This window comes from Tenrec ecaudatus, chromosome 10, assembly GCF_050624435.1.
Source record: "Tenrec ecaudatus isolate mTenEca1 chromosome 10, mTenEca1.hap1, whole genome shotgun sequence".
Taxonomy (NCBI): Eukaryota; Metazoa; Chordata; class Mammalia; order Afrosoricida; family Tenrecidae; genus Tenrec; species Tenrec ecaudatus.
The window spans coordinates 92,942,325-92,969,256 of NC_134539.1; the positions used below are offsets into that span (position 1 = coordinate 92,942,325).

At 37.1% G+C, this 26,932-nt stretch overlaps 1 non-coding gene across 1 annotated transcript; it reads left to right on the plus strand.

Annotated features, from left to right (window-relative positions):
- The first annotated feature begins 21,902 nt into the window (after window positions 1-21,902).
- Window positions 21,903-22,046, plus strand: LOC142460616 (small nucleolar RNA SNORA48). The gene has a single exon (XR_012786789.1). It is a non-coding gene; the product is annotated as a small nucleolar RNA SNORA48 (small nucleolar RNA).
- Window positions 22,047-26,932: the final 4,886 nt, after the last annotated feature.

The following is a 26,932-nucleotide window of genomic DNA, read 5'->3' on the forward strand; positions in this document are numbered from 1 at the left end:
ACTAACTGTATTAAGAGTCACGGCCTTAGGAAGGTTGAGAACCACTGGTACATGTCAATGTTTTGAATTTTTGACACTTGCCTTATGATGATACTGGCTTTATTTTCTGATACTTTTCTAAAATACTGTCTTTTCTAGAGTAACTCCATGGTATTAAAGTGAAATTAATTTTTGTTCGGTGAAATGTTCCGTGTATATATTTTTGAAATCCAGCTGTTTGATTATTTTATTTAATATTTTGTGTCTTTGTTGATCAATCTTTAGTTGAAAGTGATATATAGTACTATAATCTACTTGTCTCTTCATTTATATAAGAATTTGATTAATGTATTTGATGATCTTTCATTTGTTGCATATGTAGTAATTTGTTTATGATTTCTTGTTCAATTAAAGCATTCGTGATTATTTAGTGATGATCTTTATCTCTCATTATGTTATTAACTTTGATGTATAGTCTGTCTGACATTACTACTGCTACTCCAGCTTTATTTTAACTCCTGTTTGCTTGAGATAGTTTTTCCTTTCTTTGATTTTTAGTCTATTTTTATCTTTATCTCTAGATGCACTTCTTATAAGCAGTTTCTTAACTTTGTCTTTTAACTGGTGAATTCAGTTCATTTACACTCAAATTATTATAAATAACTATGATTTGTTATATATTTGTACACATATTTATATGTTATATAATGTTACTGGTTTCACTTACCATGATGATTTTTGTGTTGTATTCCTTTTGTTGTCGATATTCTTTCCTTTTACTTTTTATCTTATTTTTTGTCTTATATGGTTTTAATGTTTGATTTGTTGTAGTGTTAACTTTTTCTTTGAAGACTACTTTTTGTATTTGCGTGCCTTTGTTGTCAATTTCAATAGTTTGTTGTATTTGTCGATCGTTTAATATCTTCTCCATTCAACTATTTGTTGTCTACTGTGTTCCATCTGCTTTTGTTTGCTTGTTTATTTTTATCTTCATGATGGAAAGTTGTCTATGATTCCTTGTTTTAATTCACTGGGAGTGTGGTTAAATAGAATGTTTTCTCTCCAATGTCTTCTTCTCTTATATTTTTAGATTGCTGTCCTTTGTTAAAGATTTTCTGTATATAGAATTCCTTTTCATATTTTTTGTAAAGGTGGTCCTATTTTTGTAACTTTCTTTAGTTTTTCCTTATCTGCAATTGTTTTCATTTCTCTCTCATGTTTGAGGAATAATTTTGTTGGATGTATGATTTTTGGTTGGTGACTACTTTTGTTAAAAGTTTTGAATATACCTTTCCATTGTTTTTTGCCTGGACTGGTTTTTTTTTTTCATATAAAAATCAGAATTTATCCTGATCATTTAACATTTTTATTTAACTGTTCTTTTTTGCCATGCAACTCTCCTTTTCTTTAATACTAGGAAGTTTGATTATTAGATGCTAAGGTGACTTCCTTTTAGGGTCATTTCTGTTTGGAGTTCTATGAACTTCGTTCAGTTATTTTATGTTTTATTTCATGATGTTAGGGAAGCTCTCCCTTAATATTTCATTGACTATTTTCCCAGTAGTTATTATTTCTTCTTTTGGTTCTGGAACATTTATCAGGTTTGTGTTGTTCCTTTTTAAAGGTGTCACATAGTATTCTTAAGTTATCTTCAGGCTTTTTTGTTTGGTTTGTCCTATTTATAATTTGTCAAACTTGTATTTTATTCTCAAGAAATTTATCTGCAAGACCACTAATTCTTGTTTTCAAGATTTCTATCCCCGTTTTGTTCCTTCACAATGTTGTCCATTTCTAGTATTTCAGTGTTCACCTTTTCTAATTCTATTTGAAGCTGTTTTGTTATTTTTAACATAATATTCCGTCAATGTATTCCTGAGTTTTTATGGCTTTTATTTCTTCTCTATCTCTTATTTTCTCTCTTCTTGCTTAAAGTAACTGGAGACCATCCCTGTAATCTCTCTCATGGAGAATTTGTAGTCCTCTCCTTCTCTAGGAGCTTCTCTGCATCCATAGCTATGTGGGCTTTAGTGACGTGTGCTGTTCTCTCCTGTTTCCAGTGTGTGGAGAGTGACTGTTGCTTCTAAGACAGAGAGTTATTGTTAGTTAATTTGCTTTTGTGTGTGTTCGATTCTGAATACAGAGTTATCCCCATACACCTGTTGCAGAACCTGGGTAGTCAAGGGTGACCAGGCAATTGGTTGGATACTATCCTAGTGGCAATAGGGGCTGAGTCAGCAAACAATTAACTATGGACTCATTCAAAGTCCTAATTTTGAGGCTTGTTCCCAAGTCAGAAAGGGATCCCCGGAAAATATTGATCAAATCAATGAGTTGAGGGATAGAAGAAACTAATTAGAATAGAATTACCCAAAACTATCTCCTTGGGGGCATGCATGTCAGTGTTAGACCCAATTACTATTTGGACACTGGCTAGTGGTCAGGCAAGTTTTTTTCACTTTTACTCCTGGGCCCAAGGAGAAATGACACTCATTACTGAGCCAACCATCTCCCCTAATATGTATCAACTTGATTCTGCCCCCACTCAGAGCCAGTGAGTCCTTTTGATGCTACGAGGAAACTACTCCACAAAACAAATTACAAGAGGTCCAGGCAGACACTGGCAGCCAGCTCACTGCAGATCCAAGTCTCCCCAATCTGGCTGGTGTGCAATGAACAAGTTGGGATCTTCAAGATCCTGGAACTTTGAGCCCCATGTATCTTTCCAGCCAAATTCAGACTCAACTCGGGGAGCAATATTGATCTACAGTGGGATGGAAGAGGGTCCTATTTGCTCACCACTGTGGTCTAGAGTGGTACCTCAGTGGTACCTCTATTGTACCTTCCAGGGTACAATAGAATCGACAGAGTATTCTGCACCCCACCACCCCACCCCACCCACCAGAGTTCTTTTTGTCAGTTATTCCCTGCAGCATCTTAAGCAATTGTTTGCTTTTCTGAAAGTGGTGTCTGGAACTCAGGCTGCCACAATCTTTCCACAACTTTAAAAGTTTTTCTTGAGATTAAAAGCAGCTCAATGTAGACATAATAGAGTGAAATGAAAGAAATTCTGCACAATTGGAGAAGAAAAATAATTAAGTAGACTCATGTAGCAGACACAAGTCTCCATCATATTAAACATTCTCAGAGAACTAAAAGTAGAAAAGTAAATATTATCTTCTTATTAAGTCAATAATAAATTGCAGAGACTCCAGAGTCAGTTTTCATTTATACCTGCTGGTCGTGCAAAGGCTAAAGGGCTTGGCTGTTAACTGAAAGGTCCTGATTTGAACTCACCAGCCAGTACTTGGAAGACAAATGTGATATTCTGCTCCAATAAAGATTTATAGCGTTGGAAATTCTAAAAAAAAAAAAAAAAAAGCAGCTCTGACTATGTGGTTATGTTGTTTCCTCCAGTATCGTGATGTTTATACAATGTTATTGATGCTTGCTTTGTAGCTTAATGTAAAATCTTTTCTGGAACTGGTACTGTGAGCACTGGGTAAATGTATATTGTGTTCTTGGGTGCTTTGTATATGTCTAACAACAGGTTGATTAACTCTATTTTTTAACTCTTCTTTATCTTGGTTGGTTTTCTTTCCAGGTGATCTGTCTTTGCTCGAGTGCTACACTCAAATGCCCTACTACTGCTGTAGCATTGTTTACTCGTCTCTTCAACTCTGTGAGAGATAAATCAATGTAGTTCGAGCGTACAGAGATGGTTATTATAGTTATGTCTTTTTGTTTGATTGTAGCTTTCATGATTATATAATGGCCTCTGTTGTCATTCATGATGGCATTTACAGTGACAATTATTTTGTGAGAAATTTATGTTACTACTAGGTTTTGATTTGGTTTGGGACTACTATTAGCTTGATATATCATTTTTTTCCTTTGTGCTTTTTGTTTTTACCATATCATTTACCAGAGTTTTAAATGATTTCCTTCTTGTTTATTCTGTTGAACTTGCATCCTTTTCATTAAAGTTAGTTTACTTTTTGTTCTTTTCCTGCCAAGTTTAAGACAGTTCGTTATCTTTGTAAACTATTGGATTTCTTCTGTGAAACTATTTAGTATCTATTCTGCTCTATTACTTTATCATTATCTTCATTCCAGATTGTTTTCTCCAGTTCCAAATTTTGGAACTTGTGGTTTTGTGTCACTCTGTGTTATTACCTGAATAGGGTGATTCCTCAATATTGGTGTCTTGTATGTTGGTTTGGGGAACCCTGGTGGTGCAGTGGCCCTTAGTTGTCCTTCTAATCACAAGGTCAGCAATCTGAGAGCCCTAGCAGCTCCACTGGAGAAAGACGGCTTTCTCCTCCTGTAACGAATTACAGACCTAGAAACCTACAGGTAGGGAGGTGTTTTTTGTATGTTGATTTTAGGTTGCTGTCTGATATATATTTCACTTTTTCTATATCTATTTCAATTTTCCTATATATATATATATATTCGCTTTTCTTGCATTTATTTCTCCTTTATATTTGAGGGATACCATTGTTGGATGTAGGATTGTTTATTGACATGTTTGCTTTTGTCTTTTTTTTCTTTCAAGGTTTTATATATATTACTCCATTTCCTTCTTACCTGTATGATTTCCGTTTAAAAATCTGACCTTATTCTTATTCGTTCATCTTTATCAGTGATTATTCTTTATCTGAAGTTATTCTCAGGATTCTTTCCTTTCTTTTTTGATATTGAAAGTTTGATTACATTGTGTGATGGTGATTTTCTTTTGGGGTGTTTGGAGCTTCTTGATAGTTATTTTGTACTGTGTATTTATGTGAAATGATATTGCCAATATTTATAATTATAAAATCAAAATATTGATCAACTCTGTAAGCTGTTGAAAATATTTTACATCCTGCAATATCAAATATTCCACCAAAATATAATTCTTTATGTATATTGTAACAAGCACATCCATCAGATAATTATTGAAACTTGCTTCATCTTTAACAAAATGTAAATATATATATTTAAAATTTGTTATATATGCAAAACTTTAAAATATATTTATCTTATTATTTTATCAGTAAATATTTTATTTATATACGTATCTTATATGCCTTTTATAAAGGTCACATAAAAATTTGTAGGAAGAAAAGATATTGCAAATGGAAAATGTTTTAAGAGCCCTGTGCTATCTAATAGTTTCTCAGGCAAAACTCTCCATGACTTCTCAGGGGATTTGTAATGTACTTTGAAGCACACTCTGTCTAAAGACAATGCTGTCACACTGGTAGCTAATAGTCAAAATGAAGTGAAATAGTGGTTTAATTTATGCTAAGATTTAAATGAAGTTAGGACATCCATTACAAACCCAAATAGCATTCTCCCACATGTAATTATGTAAAATTACATAATTCTTTTGAGCTCCTTGCCACCAAGATTTAAAATGATCACCTTTGTTTTGTAGGATTTGGGATCAGTGTGGAAAGAGAGAACTCTGGTATTCAAGTTTTTACACGAGTGAATAGATTGCCTGGAATAATAGAGAAATCCTCATTGGGTCTCATCCACACATACATACAAGTGTTGGTGGTGCTACAGAAATGATATTATAAAATATTCTAAGAATAGTTCTATCCTAAATTCTAGCACTCTAAGACCCTATTTCCAAGGATAAATGAATATGTTGCTAGAAAGTCTCCAAGAATATTAAAATTCCAGTATTTGCAACTATAATTGCAATGAAAGTTCATCAAATATTGAAATTACATATGTGCGGGGTACCCCAAAAAAACAGAATTATTTTTTGAAAGCTCTGTGTTTAATATTTTTTTACAAAACAATCTTATCATCTTCAAAGTACTTTCCATTACTCTTAATACATTTGTCAAATCTGTGATTTCATTTTTGGAAACATTTTTCAAACTCATCAGTTTGGATGGCAGGCAGTACCCCTTTCGTGTTTTCCTTCATCTCGTTTACGTTCTCAAATTGATGTCCTTTCATGTCCCTCTTCGTGGAAACACTAAAGAAGTCACACGGAGTGAGGTCAGATGGGTAATGTGTATGGGACTAGAGAGGCATCTGGGATTTTTGGCCAAAACCTGGCGCACTGAGATGGCTGCTTAAACAGGTGCATTGTGGTGGTGGTGAACCCAGTCCTTTGTCTGCCACAAATCAGGTACACTGTTTTTTGTGGTACACTGTTATGAAATCTTTTCAGAACTTCCTAATGGAAAGCTTGATTAACAGTCTGACCGGGTGGAACAGACTCCAAATGTACTATGAGTAAACATTTTCATCTTTTTAGGAAGTTGACAGACATCTAGAACAAGGTTGGTCATCAACCAACATTTCACCGTTTTAGAAATGAAAAAGCCACTCGCACACTTGAGTGTTTTTGCCCGTAGCACTATCCTTGTAAACTGTGTTCAGCATCACAACAGCTCCTGTGTTATTTTTCCTGAGCAGAGAACACAATTTCACAGTTTCATGCTGTTCTCTCAAACCGGCCATCACAAAAAAAAATAAAGTTCAAACGGAACCATTTTCATTAAAAAATTCACTGTCACCAGAGAACATTCCCAGGTGATGCACTAGCTCAGAGCAAGTTGCTCACTGCTCCCCTAGTGGTGAAAATGTGTACTATGAAAGCTCCGCCCAGAGGAGTTGTGTGTGTGTGTGTGTGTGTGTGTGTGTGTGTGTGTGTAGGTGCCCCTTCGTATATGCAACAAAAATAAAGTAACTGCCTCAAAATATCACAACAACTTTATTTGTTATAACGATGTCTTTGCTGCTACATTTTTTCGCCTACTGCCATGAAGCAGACTTGCTTTGTGTTAGCAATAGGATCTTATCATTTTGCATTAAGACAAGGACAATAAAGGAATTCTTAGAAACCGTATAATATTTTTCTTTCAATCCTGCCTACTGTATAATATTTTCTCCACTCTGTTGCTAGAATTGTCTTCTAAAACAAGATCTGATCATGAAAGTGTTGTAGGGGGTAATAGAGAAGGATTACTTTTGAGTAAATATTTTTGCCTTCAATTAGCACCAAATCTTTGGGCTTTATAAATGCTATTTCACAGTCTAATCCAGGAAAACTAGACCCATCTTTAGGAATCCATTTCTAATATTTTGCTGTTGCTTTTGTCATAGAATTTTTCATTAATTCCAGTACCTGTTTTATGGATAACCTTAATAAATGTTTGCTGTTAGTCAAAATATTTAATAGGTTTCTTCTGTATCAAAACCAATTTTTTATCAAGTAGACTGGTCATCTCAAAGTATTTAAAAAGGATTCTCACTACCTGTGGAAATCGTGTGAGTTTCAGATCCAATATATCGAAATTCAGGAGGAGAACTTAGATAGGAGAGAGGGTCTTGTGAAATGTATCAAGTCAGTTTGGCTGGCGCTGGAGCCAGATCGATGCCTGTGACAGGAGGCAAGTTTTCACAGTGCTGCTTTCTCTTCTTAGAAGATTCAATACGACTTGTTCTTATTGTTGCTGTGAAAATTATAAAGCAAAATGTACAGCAGTTAGATAATTGATACATGAACAATCTAATTATATTATTATATTCTTCAAATTATGTACTATTTTTATTATTTATTGATTTTAAAATTATGCAATAATTTTTACCCTCTTTTTCCAAATTGTTTCTCCAGCATCAACACAACTCTCTACCCCACAAGCTTCTTATCTCACCTTTAAGTTACTGATGTCAATTTGATCACATATAGACAGTTCTTTGAAAGAGCACAATGCCTGAAGCAGACATATGTTACTAGTTAAGCAAATATCATTTGCTTCTGATTTCAGGAGATATTGTTGATTCATGACTTAAGGTTTAAATGTATCTCAGTGCAAGAGTCTCAGAGGTTTATTCAAACTTTTTGGCTCTAGAAAGTCTGGATTGCCTGAAAAATCTAACTTTTATGATGCATTTTGTACTCTTGACCAGGATTCGTCAGGAGAACCTTTGATCGGACATTAAGTATTAGATTCAAGCACCACAAGGTCCTTCTGGTCTCCTGGCAGGGGAGGCAGTTATCCACGGAGGCAATGAGCCAAGCAATCCAGTTCCTCCTCTTATTTTTGATTTTCCTTCTAGTGCTCCAGGGAAATAGAGACCAATAAATGGTTGCCTGCAAACTTTTAAGAATGCAGATGTTATGCAAAGGATTAGAATGTAGAACAAAAAGAAAACTTAGTCCAGTTAACTAGATATCCCAGGAAAACATGACTCTAAACCTACAAATGAAGGAACCTAAATTCCATGAAACATCCAGTATCTACTCTTCCTTTTTGTAGTTATTGCCAAAATATATCTCACATATTTATCATCTCAAATTTTTGCAGGTATACAATTAGGAAATCAATTACACCACTTATATGTGCAACAATTACATTTAATAAATGCTATTTTTATCACCATCATCAAAAAGTCTTACTCCATAAGCCATGACGCCCTTCTTACTCCCAGGCCCCAGTCTGGGGTAAACATAAGTAAAAGTGTTCCTTTTTTTCCCTCACCTGGCTAACTCCTTAAAATCTTTCAAGGCCTATTTTAAATAATCTCTTCTAACTAATGCCTTACCAGATTCCCAGGTAGATTTCATTATTCCAGCAACATATTTATGTAATTCTAATAAAACATTAAGGTGCTTTTTTTCAGGGATGAAAGTCAATCTTCTTCATAACCTTGCATATAGAAGGAGACCTATTCCTTTGTATCTTTATGCCTCCATGTTATTGCATGGTTTTAGCAATCCTTAGTGCATCAAGGTAGCCCAGCATGCACACATACATACATATGCGTGCATGTACACCTACATTCCAAATCTGGCTTGTCTCCCTTTTGTTTTTATTTTCTTTCCTTTGAATACCAGTCTAAACTTTGTTTAATAAATGAGCCCCTATACATAAATAAAAATAAAGCAATGTAATATGAAACCTGTGTTCCAATTTTAAAGAAATTATGGTATGTAATTTCAGAAATTAAACAAGGTTATTCATCTGCCTCAACTCCTTGCTCTACTGTGATTCATGTTTTGTCTGAAGCCTTCCTTGCCCTCATCAATATCCGGCCACCAAGAATGCAGAGGCACTGTAACATAATGCCATTATGCATTGGGCTGCCATCCTCAAAGTCAGTAGTTCAGAACCACTATTCTTTAGGTAACGGATGGGGCTTTGTACTCCCTTAAAAAGTTATAGTCTCAGAAAAACCACAGGGACACTTCTGGTCTATAGGGTCACTGGGAGTTGGAACCACAGTTGTGAGCAATCAAAACATATTGCTTTCCATCATTTCATATGCATAGGAGAGGTGGACAATGAATTAGGAGAATGAAGAGGATGATGGTGTTGGCAAGAAATATGATATATACCAGAGTTTTTAAGAAGAACCACAAAATCTGTGTTGGAATAAGTATAAATAGAAGAAAAGTTAATGATAATTCACCTCATTATTTGGATATTCCATCAGGAGAGATTAGTCCCTGGAGAAGGACATCATGCTGGGCAAAATGGTCAGCGGGCAGGTAGCCACTGAAAAAGAAGACCCTTAGTGACGTAGAATGAAACTATGACTCCAACAATTGACACAATCACAAAAACAAGTGTTTGGACAGCAACAAACCAGGCAATGCTTCTTTCTGCAGTGCATGTGGTAACTATGAGCTAGAATAATTTCCCATCATATCTGCTGACCATGAACTTTGAGCTCACGCATCTCTAGATATATCAATATATCCTTGGGGCACTGTCATTCACAGCAGTCTCTTGGTCCTTTGTTCAACTTGCCCGACAACATCCTGCTTAATGCAATGTGATTGGCATTGAGAAATAATTGAAGAGAAGCTATTTTTTTCAAATTTTAAGAGTATGTTAGAAGAATAGCAAAAAGTCCCTAGATAAAGAAAGCATTAGAAATAAATCAGATCTCAGCTTATATTCTGAACATCCAGTTTTCAGAAGATTATGAATGACAGTGTAAGCCCAAAACCCATTTACAAGGGTCCCCATGTGGATTAAGCCCCTCTGACTATGGACCAGAGATGGCAACGCCCTTGTTATTATACAAAGTAAATTGTAGGGTGGAGTACTACACTGCTAGTTAGGTCAAAATGTGACACCTTACCATTTGATCTCCCTCTTGATATAGTTATTTATAACAACTATATATGTATACTTGTAAAATTGTTTTAGTTTTTAATAGTTTCTGTTTTGTTTTAGATTGAGGTTTTTCTATTTCATTCTGTCATTAACGTTGGACTGTTTGAGTTTTGTTTTGATTTTATGTGTTTTCCTGTATATGAAACCCAGGATAGGTAAACCTACAGAGACAACAACTGGATTAATAGTTTCAAAGGGACATGGTAAGATGGGTCGTTGGGAAATAGAGACCTAACAATAATGAGTACAAGGAAGAAGAAATGTCCTAGAATTGTAGTGATGATGGTTGTACAACGCTTAAGAATATGAGAAAACTTTTAAACTGTATGATATGTAAATTGTATGATAGTGGAACACTTAAAAATAAATAAACTTATTATCTTAAAAGAATAAAATTAACTAGACCTTTGTCCCTCTTAGAATTATCAGCCTGCTTGCCATTTCTCTTCTTTCTCAACGAATAGATATTAAAATCAAACATCTATTTCCTCATAATAACCAATAAAATGAAAGGCATTCTAATACCCATAGGAACTGGACCCCTGAGAACATCCAGAGAGATTAGACTCTCCAACATACAGGGACTGGTTCCCGCAAATAAGAGAGGCTTCTGGGCATCCTCCAGTTTGATGGAGAGTAACTATTCACCTTCTAAAGACCTTGAGCTATTGCCCTCCTAGACTCTAAATTGTGTTACACAATTCATTTGAAGAGGGTCATTGCCCATTAACACTGATTTATTTTCTTCCCACTCAGCAAATGGATTATTTGATTTTTTTCTCCTCCCAATTAGCATTAATGGCGGATTTCCTGATGGTGTGATTTGAGCTTGAAGGTTACACTTGGCATGCTTCTGTGTTGTTCACATCAGTGGTGCTCCGCCATTGCGATTCCTCACCTTAACTTCCATTGATAATTTGATTTAAACCAGCTGTTTTTGCTAATTCAGTAATTAGTGACTTGGCAAAGCACTAATCATGGTAGGAGGTGGAAAAAACCCCTCAGATTTGCATATCTAATGAAATTTTAGCATTAAAATGCTATTCCAAAGAATGATAATGTAATATAAAACTCTATTTTAGGAAAAAATACAATAAAAAGTAAAAGTCACTAAGTGCTCCATTGTCTAAGATTACCATACCATGGCATTTCTTCATTCTATGAGCATTGTGGAAAATGTTTTTTGCACATTACTGTAATTCCTGCCGTCGCCCTGTGTTTGTTAACTGATAGATGTCATGTAATTCTCAAACTCACAGTAGCAATTCACACAGTGGGGCAAAATGCTGCCCGGTACTGTGCCCTCTCTATGATCAATTGTGGAACAAGCTGCTGTGATTCATAGGTGATCACAGGCTGATTTTTAGAAAGATCCCCAGACCCGCCTCCATGCTGATTTAGTATGCAAGCTTCCCTGAAACCTGTTCAGCATCAAGGCAACACACAATCTTTTATATCTGCTGACAGAAAGGCAGTGTGTTTGAGAATACTGGTCAGGAATTGACGTAGTTAATTGTGCCAATCTGGCCGATAAACACATGTGGGATTAATTGGAGGGCAGAGGGATAAATGGCTCCATGAGCTTCACCTTTCTAGTTCTCAGGCCTCTTGCTTTGTGATGGTTGGAACAGGGTGCAGCTGCCTTAGCCAGTTCCCTGCTTTAGCTGGCAAGGCTCACTTCCTGCAAGACATTCCTGAGGAGAAGCCGCATGGATCTACCCCAATGCAGCCCTGGGTGCTGGAGCAGCCGTGTGGAGACCCCTGCCAGCACTGAGATGCTTACACATTCACTGACTCGGCTTTCCTCCTTGAGTCGGCATCATTGCGCGTGTTTTGTGAGATGGAGGAGGTCTTTGTGGATTGGTGTTGGACATATGGGTTAATGGCTTAATGTTGGACTTGTGGGCTTGGGCAGCACTGGGTTGGGATGTTGTCTTGATGCACACTTAACCTCTATATAAAACTCTCTTACACATCAGTTTCTGTGGATTTGTTTCTCCAAAGTACCCAGACTAACACAGGAATCAAGTCCAGGCTTCCAATCTGGGTGCTAAGAATTCTACTATGGAGCTACTAAAGCCTTCACAATTATTTCACAATTACCCTAAAAAATAATTCTTATCAATTTCACTTCAATGCTCAACACTTTTCCCAATGGTCAAGAAATGAATGATTTAAACTTTGCTCTCGCTCCAAAATCCATGTTGAATAAGTTATTACCTGCATCTCTTGATATTTTGTCCGACACCTGAAAGGCAGATTCATACCAAAGCATATGCATTCCAGTTCAGGAAAGTTGCAAGTTTTATTTGTATCCCTGATTGTTCATGTGACCAGCTGGGTTTGTTGACTCCAGTGACCTTGCAAAGGGAGATGGCTAGTGCAAGGGATGCTTCCCTGAATGTGTCTGAAGTCTTCTTTGTATTTGGGCAAGAGTTGTAAATTATTTAGCAACATTGGCATTTTTGCTATGAATTATCTGTGCCCCACCTTCTATTGCTGACCTAAAAATGTCAATTCTATGTCCAATAACCTAATTGTTGTCATGGATATTTATTTCTTTGTCTTTAAGCCTAGTAGCATGTTATATACTTTGTCTCAATAAAAATAATAACTATTAGACAAATTGCAACATTCTTTGTTTTCTATTACCCTATGCCATCATTAAAATTAAAAAGTTAGATGGTAGCCATAGACTGATTCAATGTTACGTATAGAAAATCATTTAAATATAAATAGAAAATCCAAGTGTTCTACTTTTCCAAGCGAAAACCACACTTACTGAATAAATCTCAGACAGTATGATATCACATCTATTACTTCCTTTAATCTTCTCTGCAACCTTGAGAGGTAGGATTTTTAGAAATGAGAAAATGGAAATTGGATAGGGAGCAGGCTCAGTCCAAGATCAGATGGCTCCTACAGAGGGCTTCTGGATTTAAGCATAAAATGTTTCTTATTCCCGAGCCCCTGTATTTGTAGCCACAAAGAAGTAGCCACTACATCCCTAAGACCCCAGGAAACCAGGAGTCTCTCAGTAGTCACCCATCTATTGATAGGGACTGGCAAATACTTTAAATTTTCATCCTCACTCTTAAATATTAATGTGGTGGCACAACCTTTTGGACATGTTAGGGCAAGAGGCAAACAGCTGCATGGCCCTTCAGTCTTGTTCTATCAATACTGATCTACCTCCTCCATGGTGGTTCTGCACATCAGCTTACCTGGCCTCACAGATATCTGACTGGTAGGCTCTCCTGACTTTCCCAGAGAGAAACAGTAACAAGGCCAAAGCCTTATCACCTTGGGTGGCAAATCTTCCCTTTAGAGAACTCGAATTTCATTAAGCCAAGAAAATACATTTCTCAAATTGATTTCCCCTCAAACTGCACTTGAGTTTTGTAAATGAACACAGAAAGTAGTTTTCAAAGTTAAATAAGCTTTCCCTTTAGAGTTTGAAGATCTCTCTCTCTCTATCTATATAATTATATTCAGAATAAATTATATATATATATTCCTAGAATTTGCCATACCAGCCACTCCTGAATCTCCATTATTTAAATTAGATTAAGCAGAATGTGAAAAAAGGTCCATGTTAGTCTAGATTGTGATTGTTATTGATAGTTTCCATCAAGTAGAATATGACTCATGGAGCCAACATGTAGGCCAGGAGGATTTCCCTTCTGATTGTAGCATACAACTGTGTGTGTGTGTGTGTGTGTGCATAAAAAGATTTATTGAAATTCATCAATGACAAACAAATAAAACTCAAAAGTTTGGCTCTTCTGAGGTGGAAGTTTGGCTCTTCAGAGGCGATCTGGTACAAATGTTCTTTTATACAGATTAAAATACAGGATAGGAAAAAACATGTCCCTTCTCAATCAATCCAGAAGAGAGGCAGGAAAGCCAACCTGTGCAAGTCACTAGGAAGTTGCAGTCATTTCAGATTTCCAGTAGGGAAGAAAATACAATGTTTACACCAGGTTTCCTGAGTGCGAGTGTAGGAAAAAACAAAACCAAACCGAAAACAAGAACAGCCAGCATGTAGCAGTGTTCCCAACCAAAAACGCTCTAAGCACAGAAGCACATGTGGAAGGGATTAATTCTCTTGCCATTATATAAGACTGAGAGTTCTAATATTTTACAGACAAGATAGGGCCATTTTGCTGTGTTTTTTCTTCATCTTTCTAAAGAAGTTGACATTGAAGGATTTGCTTCTGGAACTCTATTATTTATAATGATCAACTTCATTGTACTTGTAAATCATTATTAATTCAGCCTGCTGTTTTCAGCTTGTTGGCTGGAACATCAGTGTAATTCAGACTCCTGTTCTAGAGCGAACCCCACCACCATCTGAGCAGTGGGGAGGAGGAGAGAAAAAGAAATGGCAAACATCCCCTAACTACTGCCAAAATACACCTTTATGTTACTATTTACAAACCCGCATTCCGACACCTCTATCAGGTCCAAGAAATGTGGATTCCCACAAAACCCAAGATGTGCCTTTAACCCACGACCTTTTAAAGGTCAGATGCCTCTCCAGATCATTGATGATTATTTTAACCTAATGATTATGGATTTAAACTTAATTTTCTAATTAAATTATAAATCGTGTTATCAAAAATGTTAACCAAAGGAAAAAAAACCACCCCAAATTGAGAAACATTTTTAAATTATCTGTGATTAACTCCTTAGCTTCATTCTTTCTTGACCCTTTGGATATATTCCCTAATGGATACAAATGAAAAATGTAAAGAGAACTTTTAGAGAGTATGCATTTAAAGGAAATATTAAAAAGAGGTCAAGAATGTAGAATTCACAGAAGGTAGTCCTGGGTAATTATATTTGTAAGAAATTAGAAAGATAAAGATAGGATGGAAATATAGTGAAACTGAACAGATTCCTCTGCTCAGGATTAAATTACATTTTCTACATTATATTTGCTATAAATTTGCTGTGTAGAACGAGAGGTAAGAAAAGAGGATAATGTAGTGTAAAGTCTGTAAATGTTTGTGATAGAGTTATATCCTTTAACTTATTCCATTCCACTTGCATGCTGAACCCAACATTTGAAAAGCTGGAGTATCTGAGAAAGAACAAGCCATCAGTATAGAAGAAAGCCCCATTTATAATCTTCAATATGCAGATATGATGTAACCTTCCTTTCTGGAAGCCAAGGGAACTTGAAGCACTTACTGATGAAGATTAAAAAAAAACTACAGCCTTTATTATGGATTACACTTCTAAGTAAATAAAACAAAAATGCTCACAGCTGGACCAATAAGTAACATTATGATAAATGAAGAAAGAAAAATTGAAGTTTTCAAGGATTTCATTTTAATTAGATGAACAATTCACACCCATGGAAGCAGTTCCAGAAATGAAATTACATTTCGGGGACTAGTCTTCTGCAAAATAACTTTTTAAATGTTTATAAAAGAGGAAAGGCAAACACGAGGCTGTCACTTTAACGACTAGGATGTGCCTGACTCAAACTGTAGCAAACTCAGTTGCCTCCTAAGCACCTGACAGCTGGACTGTAAACGAAAAAGATCAGATGTGTTTGGCTGATGGCCCCCTGATTCTTGATTCTTTTAATTTTGCTGTCTCATTTTAAAAAAAATCTGCCATTTACTTTTTTTGTGATGACCTGGTATTTTCTCTGTATATAATTCCAAAATATTAAGATAGTAGTAAATAATGTGACTTTGCATAGATTTGATTTCCCTTAATATGGTCAGGAATTAGTGTGCCCTTTCGCTATTAAAAGGCGCCCCTGTTCTGCGGTGGTTAACCACTTGGGTGCTAACCAGAACATGAGCAGTTCGAACTCACCCGCTGTTCTATGAGAGAAAAAGGTGTCAGTCTTTCAGTAAATTCGTATCATCTTAGAAGCCCTGTGGGGGCACTTCTACTCTGTATGAATTGGAATCAACTCAAAGTGTAGGAGTGTTTGTTTTTCACTAGCAGACACATTTTCTCTATTTTTGTTGAAATTTTACCCTGTGTTTCATTGATGGATTCTTTCCAACTCTCTTCTCTCTTTCATTTCAGTTTAATATTTGGTGATTGGGTATCTTACACCAATCCTATCATTTCTCTGTTTTCACTTATTTCATTTTCTATGCGTTTTCTCTTAAGATTGTGGAACTCTGGTTCAACGATTTCCCCCCTTTTATCGCTTTAAATACATCATTTCCTTCTCTGATAGATTACTTACTGTTTTCCTTTCTGATTAAGTCAGTAATTTATTATTATTCCCATCTATATTTAAGGGTCCCTCCCAGTGCAATAGTTAATAGGCTCCTAACTACCTGAAAGATCCATGGGGAGAGCCCACCACTCCATGGAAAATTATGTGGCAATCCACTCCCATAAAGACTGCAGTTTTAGGAATCCCATGGGACAGTTCCAACCCAGTCTTGTAGGTGAGCTAAGAGTATGAACCCACCTGAGTATCACACAAAAATGGGTGTGGTTTAGATGACATATTTATTTTTCCTGATTGCTTTCAGCATTTTCTATCTGTCCCTGTAGTCATTGTTGTTAGGTGGCAGTGAATTGTGACCTTCTGCACAATAGAACGAAATGGTGCCAGGCTCTGTGTCACCCTACCATCATTTGTATACTTGAGCCCATTGTTGCAACCACTGTGCCAATCCATTTCTTTGAAGGCCTTCCTATTGTCCGCTGTCCTAATACTTTACCAAGAATGAGGGCCTTATCCAGGAGCTGGTCCCTCCTGACAACCTGTTCTAAGTATGCTAGCCAAAGTCTCACCATGCTTTCCTCTAAGGAGCACTCTGCCCCTACTTCTTCAAAAGCAGATGGGTTTGTCCTTTAGCAGTCCATGTCTCAGGTACACTCAGTCTTCTTCACTGATCCAATTCAAATGCATGAATTCTTCTTTGGTCTTCCTTATTCAACATCCAACTTCCACATGCATATGAGGCAATGGAAAATACCATGGCTGGGGTCAGGCACACCTTAGTCCTCAAAGTAACATCCATGTTTTTTATATTCTAAAGAGATTTATTTCTTCTTCTTTTTTTTTTTTTGCAGCAGATTCACCTAAAACAACCAGTCTTTTGATCTCTTGACTGCTGATGCCATGAGCTTTGATTGTGGATCCAAGCAAGACAAAAATCCTTTACAGCTTCAACCTTTTCTCCTTTTATCACAATGTTAATTATACATCCAGTTGTGAGAATGTTGATGTTCTTTGCATTGAATGGCAATCCACACTGAAAGCTGAAATCCTTTATCTTCAGCAGAAATGATTCAAATCCTTTTTACTTTCAGCAAGCAAGGTTGTGTCATTTGCATATCACAAGTTGTTAATAAGCGTTTTTCCGTTCCTGATGCCACATTCTTCTTCATATAAGTCTGATTCTCTGATTATGTTCTCAGCATACCGATTCAATATGGTAACAGGATACAACCCTGAACACACAATTCCTGATTTTAAACTATGTGTTATTCCTGATTCTGTTCACACAATTGCCTCTTGATCCATGGACAAGTGCCCAAAGAACACAGTCAAGTGTTCTGGACTTCACATTCTTCTCTCTATTGAAGTGTCTCAGCACCTCCTTCTGTCATCAGAACCAAATCAATGGCACCTAACACCAAAAGATTTGGGCAGCTATGAGTCTGACGGGATTGCCTACAGAATTCCTATTATCTCTCCAGTAAAGGACTATGTGTTCACTTGCTATTGATGAATAATAGTTTCTTAAATTCTTTTTTTAACCTCAGACCATCAAAATTTATTTTTTCAGTCTTTCAGTTTCTCATCTGGAAGCAACTTAACTGAGAATTCCCGTCATTGGGTCTCTGACAAGACTGCAATCAAGATGTCAGCTGAGTCAGGGGCTTACTGAAGGAAGAATCTTCCGATCTTATTCTCTTAAATGTTGAAAAGCCTCAGATCTACCATTTTTTCGTACATGGATCTTCCCACAGGGCTTCTCTGTGAGCAATCTAAAAGACACAGAGAGAGCTGGTGATAAACAAAGAAAACCACCACCTTTTATGCAGAATTTCAGAAGTGATATCCCATGACTTTTGCCATAAGTTTGCAAATGTAATGGTATCTATTAATTCCATTCCAGTCAATAAATCCAGTCTACACTCATGGTGAGGTATTATGCAAGAGCATGAATACTGAACTAGCAGCAGGAGAGTTGCGTTCCATTTTAGAAGCTGTCTAGTATGGGCTGCATCTTCCCCATGATCTACTTAAGGCCTGCTTGTGAGAGGGCGTGCGTGGTTCTTCTCTGACTTTCACTTTTAAGCCTTTTTTAAAGCAAGGCTGGATATATTTCATCACATATAAGGGCCGCAACACACAAACATTCATGTGTGCACTCAATGAAAACCTCTGAGAAAATGTGAATCAGTGTTATCAGCTCTTGTGTGCCTAGGACTCTTCATTATACCAAGCAGTCATTCCAAATCACACTGAGCTCTTTATTCTTGTATCAAGAATTCATAGATTCATTCAACTAGGCTGAAGATGACAACAACTAGGTATTCAAACTTGGGTTGTAGAATATGGTTGTTTTTGGATTTTTTGAGGCTACTTTGTAACCACAGTTCTTTCATAGACATAATATGCTTCTCATTATATGTATCATACGACTAGTTATAAGAGTGAGGCAAACATTCTTTTGTGACTTTATACCTATTATCTTGAAACAATTTTTGCATCGGTCAGCTAGATGACCAATGATGGATCCCAAATTACCTCACATGATCCATCACCAGAGATCATGTCCGGACAAACTATCAGCTAACATCAGCCCACATGATAATCAGGTGAACAAACCATGAATCACGAGACCAACCATTATGCTGGAATAAGCCCCAATCAGGTTACAAGAATAAAGGCTGATAGGAAAACTGGGTGTGGGTTGAGGTGAGCCAGTAGGGTGCTGCCACCCAACCCCCTATAAAATGTCCCACCCCTAGGCTTAGGGGACTTCCTCAAAACATGAGGTGACCACCTTCAAAATTTAAGTGTACTTTGCTTCTTAAATCTTTGCTCCACTTGCTATCTTCTTGTACAATCTTGTCTTGAGGTCTTATGCCCGTGGCTTCCTCTATTTGTGTTGGCAAACCACTTAGAAGAAACTTGTTAGCTTCTCTTTGACAAAGAAACGCCCAGTGACATCAACTTTCAGCACATGGTAGTTTTCATTTTGTTTTCCTTTTGTTTTTAAGGGCGTTGCTTGTTTCTGTTGTAGCTCTTGTTGGGGTGCCGTAAAGTCAGTCCCAACACAAACTACAATAAAACACTGCCCGATCTTGCACCATCCTCACAGCGGTCATACCTTAGATGACTGTTCCACCAGTGGGTGAATCCACCTGCTTATGAGTCTTCTCTTTTGGCCGCCCTTTTATTTCACCAAGCATGATGCCCTTTTCCGTGGATTGGTCTCTTCTGATAACATGTCCAAATCTTACAAGTATGTGACATCTTCCAACAAGCATGTAAGATGAAGTCTTGCCAACCTGACTTCTAAAGAGCTCTTTGGTTGTCTTTCTTCCAAGACAAATATATTTATTCTTCTAGTAGTTCATTGTATTTTCAATCTTCTTCACCAACACCATAATTCAAAGACAGTGAGTGATTCTTCTTCAATGGCCTTTAGTCAATGGCTATCCTTCCCATGCATACAAGCCAAATGGAAACAGAATAGCTTGAGCCAGACACATCTTAGTACTCAAAGTGACACCCTTGTCCTTCAACACTTGAAAGAGGTTTTTGCAGCAGATTCACCCAAAGCACTGTATCACTTGATCTCTTCACTACTGTTTCCTTGAACATTGATTGTGGATCCAAGCACGATGAAATCCTTGACCACTTCTGCCTTTTCTCTGTTTATCATGATGTCAACTACTGGTCTCCTTGTGAAGATCTTGGTTGTCTTCACATTGAGTTGCAATGCCTACCAAGGACTGCAGTCCTTGATCTTCATCAGCCAATGCTTCCATTTATTCTTGCTTATAGCAAGTTTATGTCATATGTATAAGTTCAGGATGTTAATAAGCCTTCCTCCAACACTGAAGTCTCATTCTTTCTTATTATAGTCTAGCTTCTCTGATTATTGCTTAGCACACAGGTTTAATAACCATGGTGAGAGGATGTAACCCCGACTCCTACTTATCCTGATTTTCAGCCATCCAGCATTCTCTTGTTCTGTTCTACCAGCTGTTTCTTGGTCTCTGTACAGATTCTGCACAGGCACAATAACCAAGCCAAATCCACAGCCATCAAGTCAACACTGACTTAGCAGTTCCCTGTGGGTGTCTGAGACTATATTTATGGGAGTAGAAAGCCCTGTCTTCCTCCTGCTGAGCTACTAGTGGTTTCAAACTGCAGACCATGTGATCGTAGCCCAATGCACAATCATTTTGCCACCATGTATCCTAACCAAAATAAAGTGCTTTCCAATTCCCACTATTCCCAATGCCATCCATAGTTTTTTTTTAATGATCCATACACATGCCTTTTCATAGTCAATAAAGCACAATAATCTCTCTGGTATTTTCTGCTTTCAGCCAAGATCCATCTCGCATCAGCGATGACACTCTTATGCCAAGTGCTCTTCTGAATCTGGTTGGAATTTAATTTAACTTCTTTCAACTCCCAGTAGATGGACTGCTGAAATTGTTGTTGAATGGTTTCTAGCAACATTGTACTTGCAGGTGATATTAATGGCATTGTTTGATAATGTCCACATTCTGTAGGTTGACCTTTGGAATGCGCACAAATATGGATCTCTTCCAGCTGGTTAACCAGGTATCTCTCTTCCAAATTTCTTGGCATAGATGAGTGAATGCTTCCAGTGCTTCATCAACTTGTTGTATTCCATCAGTGCCTGCAGCCTTCTTTTTTGCCTAATAAGATCAGTACAGCTTAAACTTCTTCCTTCAGTACCACCAATTCAGCTTCTTCTCCCTTCTCACCTTCATGGACTTGATATACTTTCTCCCAACTCTACTTGTTTCTTTAGGCCTAATCTTCGCCATTAATAACACTCAAGTGATTGATTTAAGACTACAGCAATATGGCTTCATTAATAAAACAAAGAATCCTCTATTTCCAAATGGGATTTTATCCATAACTACCCCCAAAAAATCCCCCAAACAAAACTCATAGCCATCAATCCAATGCTGACTCACAGTGATATAACTATCCTGTTTCTGAGATTGTCACTCTATAGGAGTAGAAAGCCCATCTTTCTCCTGTAGAGTGGCTGGTGGTTTTGAACTGCTGGCCTGGCACATCAGAGCCCAATTTGTAACTACTTCATCACCAGGGATCCTATAACTACAGGGATTATAGTTATAATATATATTTGGGTTGGGAGTAGAGGGGGAGTACACAACAAAATTCATAACATGTCTTTTCTATTTCTCTTTGTTTTATGGTTTACTTCTTAAGTAACCAGGTTAAAGTCAATTTTGTACTACTAAATCAAAGATTTCTTTGAAAAACAAATTCAAAGCCAATTTACTGAGATTCCGTGAAAATATTTCAAATGTGTAGTTTAGTCTCATCGTTTATGCATACTTGTAAAAATAATTATTTATATCTACAGTGAATGGATATGTTTGTGGTTGGTTGATTAATATACAAGAGCAGAGATTGAGGCCCCGTGCTTGAAACTTTTTCATTATATTGGTTTTGTTCCCTATATACTTCTAATTTGAGGGGATTTGTGACATTTCCTTAAGATATGACCTGGAATGACCTTTCCTTAAGATATGGTGAATTTGATCCCCTGGCTATGGGCAAAGAGACACCTGATTGGTGGTGGTGCTCTTATATCAGTCAGGGGCAGAACAGACTGGCAGCCCTTTGTTCATTCTAGCTTGATGCCTAGATCGTGGCCAGAGCTGTTTCATGCCTAGGGCACATTAAAAAAAAAGATATGGTGAATTTGATTGAATTTCTAGTGTGTTTAGGAAAAAAAGAATGAAAATTATTCTATATGCTTTGCTATAAAGTACTGTTTTATATTTTACTTATATAGTAAATCTAGATATTGTCCTATAAAAATCTTCCATGTTGTATTATTTTTGCCTCTTTAACCTATATATTCTGAGAAAATTGTTTGCTAAAAAATACACACTAATCAGTTTCTTTCTGCATTTTTTAGGATATTGTGATTTCCATATGTTATCACTATGATAACAGCCTTTGTAGATTGCACTTCTAGTTGTTCTTTCATGCTTTTGGTTATCTTTGGATTTAGATATTACAAAAATGACACCAGAAGGAAAATCACCATTATGAACGAGCAAACTTAGGCCAGTTCCTATGAAGGTAAGGTCAGATCTGGCCTGCTGTAGCCTCTCCCTGTGATAGAGCTCTCTACTTTTCAGCTAGATTCTGTACTTCATTACAGTGACCACACAGAACTCACAGGCAGTGCTCCAGAACCAAGGTTTTATTATGAAAGTTTAACAGGTTACAGATGCTCAGGACGCAATTGCTTGGCCAAGACAGACTCTTCTCACTCATGCCTACATGCCTATCTCGGGTCTGTGGCCTCTCTGTCACACAGCCTATTGGCTTCTTGCCTTCCCCTACAATGTTACAAAGCTCTTTTAGAGTTGCCAATAAATGCACAAAGGGCATGTCACTCCACCATAGTAAGCCTTAGATCGAAAGCTGTACTTAGGTGTAGCCCTGTTTATTGCAAATATCACTCTCCGAAATAAGTGCCTAGTAGCAACTTATTTTATAAACCAGCCTCCCACCTGAAGGCACTCGGCTTTATTTGTTCTGCTGCCTGGAAAGCCAACTGCTCTGCTGTATGGCAGGGCTCTTGATCCTACTGCTGTTGCTTCTCTGGGATCCAAGCTGTCCTTGGACCAAGGAGATTCATTGTGCAGGCATCTCAGGGTCCAAAGAAAGCAATTCATTGTTGGGAACCAGACATAATCAGCCTGACAAAACCGACTCCATACTGTCTGCCCGGCAGGGCTGAAGCCATGTCACCTCAACCTTATCTTATCCTGACACACACCAGATGGCCCACCCTTGTCTGCTCCAGCACCAGACATTCCAACCGTAGATTTGTGTCTGCCTACCCTGTGTGCTCTACACCCCCTCCCTTTTTTTATCTTCCCTTGGAATTCCTTTGTTTGCCTCACCCTTTAAAAAGAGGCTTGTGTAGCAATAAACTAAGACCTTGACAAGAATCTGCTTGGTCTCGCTCCTCTCTCTCGCCCGTTTCTCTTTCAGGCTGGGTCCCCCTCGGAAACCCCTCGAATAACTGAGTCCTGCTGGTCGGGGCAATTCATTCCTGGCTCTTCTCTCTTGCTAGTAGTGAGATTCTCCCTTCATCATCATGCTTGTCTTTAATTCTTTAATTGTGATTTCCTATAGTTCTTGGAACATATTCATACATTAAAGTATGAATCTGCTAGATCTATCTAATCCTCCTCAGAAAGTTTTTAGTCATTATTTACTTTCCCGCATATGAGTTATACTTTCTGGTTACTTTAGATATCTTGTAGGATTTTTTTGAGGGGGTGGGGGTTGTGGTGGTGGTTGTGTTTTGTTTGTGTTTGTGTGTATAGAAAACTGAGTATGTTAAACAATATAATAATTGTTGATTCTACTCTCCATAGGGGTTTGCTTTATTACTGTATTTGCCTTTCCTTTTGGTGGGTGGGGAGTTATTATTTGTAGAGCTAGTCCGGTAGTGTCCGTATCACCCACAGTATATAGCTAGTGAGGTCTCTGCTCGCTTATTTTAGTCTTGCTTTTATTTTTGTACCAGTTTTCCTCTAGATCAGCATAACTTTGTGTTACCAGTGATATGTTAGCTGTTTTCCTAAAAAAATTTGAGAGGTCTGTTATTTGTTTAGGAAATAGATTATCTTTCCTTCTAGCTCCCCATCCCCATGGACCTTCCCATCTCTCTGCTGTGTGCAAAAACACATATTTATCTAGTGGTCTGTTTATTCTCTCCTGAGCATACAGACTGTATTGCAAACACCTGTCACCACCATGGATTACAGAGAATAGGGACCCTAGAAGGCAGAATAGAACTGATCCGAGGCTGTAAAAAAATAAAGATGTGTACAACCTCTCAAATTGCTGGGACAATGTAGGACTTCACAATGTTTATTAGAGTTGGATCCCCCTTTAAAATTTCTGGTATGTTTCATAGTCTGTTGGATGTCCAAACTAGTATTTTAATTTAAGGTGGCACTTGTTAGCCTTATTCATTTGTTCAACACCAAAGGTACAACTATTTCACAGAATGTTCCAGATTACATGTTTTTTTCTCACTTTTATTCAGGATACTTGATAATTCTGTTAGGTGAATGATGAACTGCTACCTGTAAGGTCAGTGGTTCATACCCATCAGCCACTCTGTGTAGAAAGATGAGGCTTTCTGTCCCCATAAAGATTTACAACTATATAGAAGGGCCACTATGAATCACAATAGACCTATGGCAGAGAGGTTTTTTAAAACCAACTTGTCAGCCTCTCCAGAAATGAATTAGCTGGTATTTACATATTTCTCTCCCCTGCTAGACCTACCACATCTTTAGAAATGGGAGGGAGGGTGGGAGAGAAGCTCCAGTTTCCAACCTTATAGACTTTCTTGGAAGTGCAATATATGTTCTTAAATAAATGCTTCAAGGTGTTTCACAAAACTTTGGCCATTTTTTAGATGACTACACTTGTTGTTTTTACCTATTCTATTCATGTTTTTCAGTTCTGTTTTAGAAAAGTTATTTCTAATTCCATCATGTCACCATTTGAGGAGCCTCAACTCTAGCTCTATGTTTGGAAAGATTCAAGCTCATGTATCTTTTTTCAGATATGCCATTGTGGTCTGGTATTTCAAACGCTAGCAGGATAACCCAAAGTGAACAGCTGCTAGGAGAGATTCCGTACTAACCATAGACCCCAGAGAAGGAATAGACTGTGCACCTCTGAGCTATTGAAAACTTTATGCGTAGAATTGAAATATTGTCAGATACTGAAAACTGTTTTAAAAGAAACAGAACATTGTCAGGGCCAGGGCCAGATGATGAGCCCATCAGGTCAGAGGCACTCAAAATATACCTGAAGAAGAACTGACTTCTCAAAGTTGAATCGACCACCATGACGTGGGTGGAGTAAAGCCACTTTGGGACCGCCATTTGCTGATGGGAGACAACTCATTCTGAGAAGAAACAGCTGCAAACGTCAACTAATAATCAGAACTCGGGATATATAAAATATGAATCTAGGAAAATTGGAAGTCTTAAAACGTGTAATGGAACACACAAATCGACATTTCAGGCAATGCTGTTGCTGTTACTTAGAGCCATGGAGTCAGTCCCAACCCATTACAACCTCTATGGGTGTAATTCCAACCATTAAAATACTGCCTGGTTCACTATGGTTCCTGTGCTTGAGCCATTGGTGCAGCCACGGTGCCATTCCATCTTGTTGAGGCCCTTCCTCGTTTCCGTTGCCCCTTTATCCCACACAATGTCCTTCCTTCTCCAGGGACGATCTCTCCTGACAACATAAGCAAAATATGTGAGATTGATTTTTGCCCTTTGTTGTCTCTCAGGAGCATTCCGACTGTCCTTCTTCCATGATGATGGTATTTTTGTTGTGTTTGTGTTTTCTCTTTTTAGCAGGACACAGGACTATTTCCTTCTGTTGTCATGAATTGGAATGGACTCAACTGGCACCTAACAATAGCAACATTGCCTATTTGTAAAGGTTCCTTAACCTTGATATTTTTGGTGTTTTTGCTGTCTTTTTTATTAACTTAACATGCATATTTTAGTACAAGAAAAAATTTTAAAATAAAATTGACAATGGGATCTAAATCAAAGTTGTAAGCTTGCAATTGTTTTTGTTTTTAAAACAATTTAATACTTATTTTGCAAGTACTTAAGCTTAATATTTTGCTTCTTTATTTTGATTATTTGTACTTTATGTAACTACTCTGTTCTATGTACTTCCTTTAATTTATTTCTAGGGGAAATATATTAGTAATTTTTCTCAGATAAGTTTCTTAGATGATTTTTTTCATATTAGAAAATATGTATGTTCTGGTTTTTATTCAGATCTTATATTTGACAATTTGGCTGTAGTGTAATATTAGCATCATTAGAACTCATCTTCAGCAATGTGTAACTATGGTTCCTTTTGTGTTTAGTTCTGTTTTATGTGCTTTCTGGAACCAATATGACTTTTTGTTAGTTGATGTATTTTTTCTCTTTTTTGTTATATATTTTGGCTAGATGGTTACTTCTTAAACCATTTCCTTCTGGATTATTCTTGGATCTATCTTTCTGCAATTACCACTATATGTGGATGCTTTTCAAATTTTATTCATAATATTTTTATTTCTCTCTTCCACTCTCCTTTTCTTCCTACCTTCCTCACTTCCTGCATGTCTTACTCTGTATCCTTTTATTATTTTGTAAGAATTTCTCAGCACATAGTCCTACTTTAATGACTTTTCCTCTTTAGTTATTTTGATATTTATAATAATTACTGATTTTGTAATGTTTATGTTCATAGGCTCCCTTTATAAGGTAACACCTCTGTTACATTTAATATTAAAGCAAAGGACACTATAATGTAACGTATTAAAACTTTGTATATTCTGAAAGTCTCACTATGGTATTAAATTGGTTGAACAGAATGTCCTTATCTCAAAATAAAGAACGTGATGCTTCATTAATATACCAAGCTACCCACCCAAGTTGTCATAGAGCAACTATTCATTATCCTCATACTAAAAGTCTTAAGAAAACTAATAGTCAAGAATCTC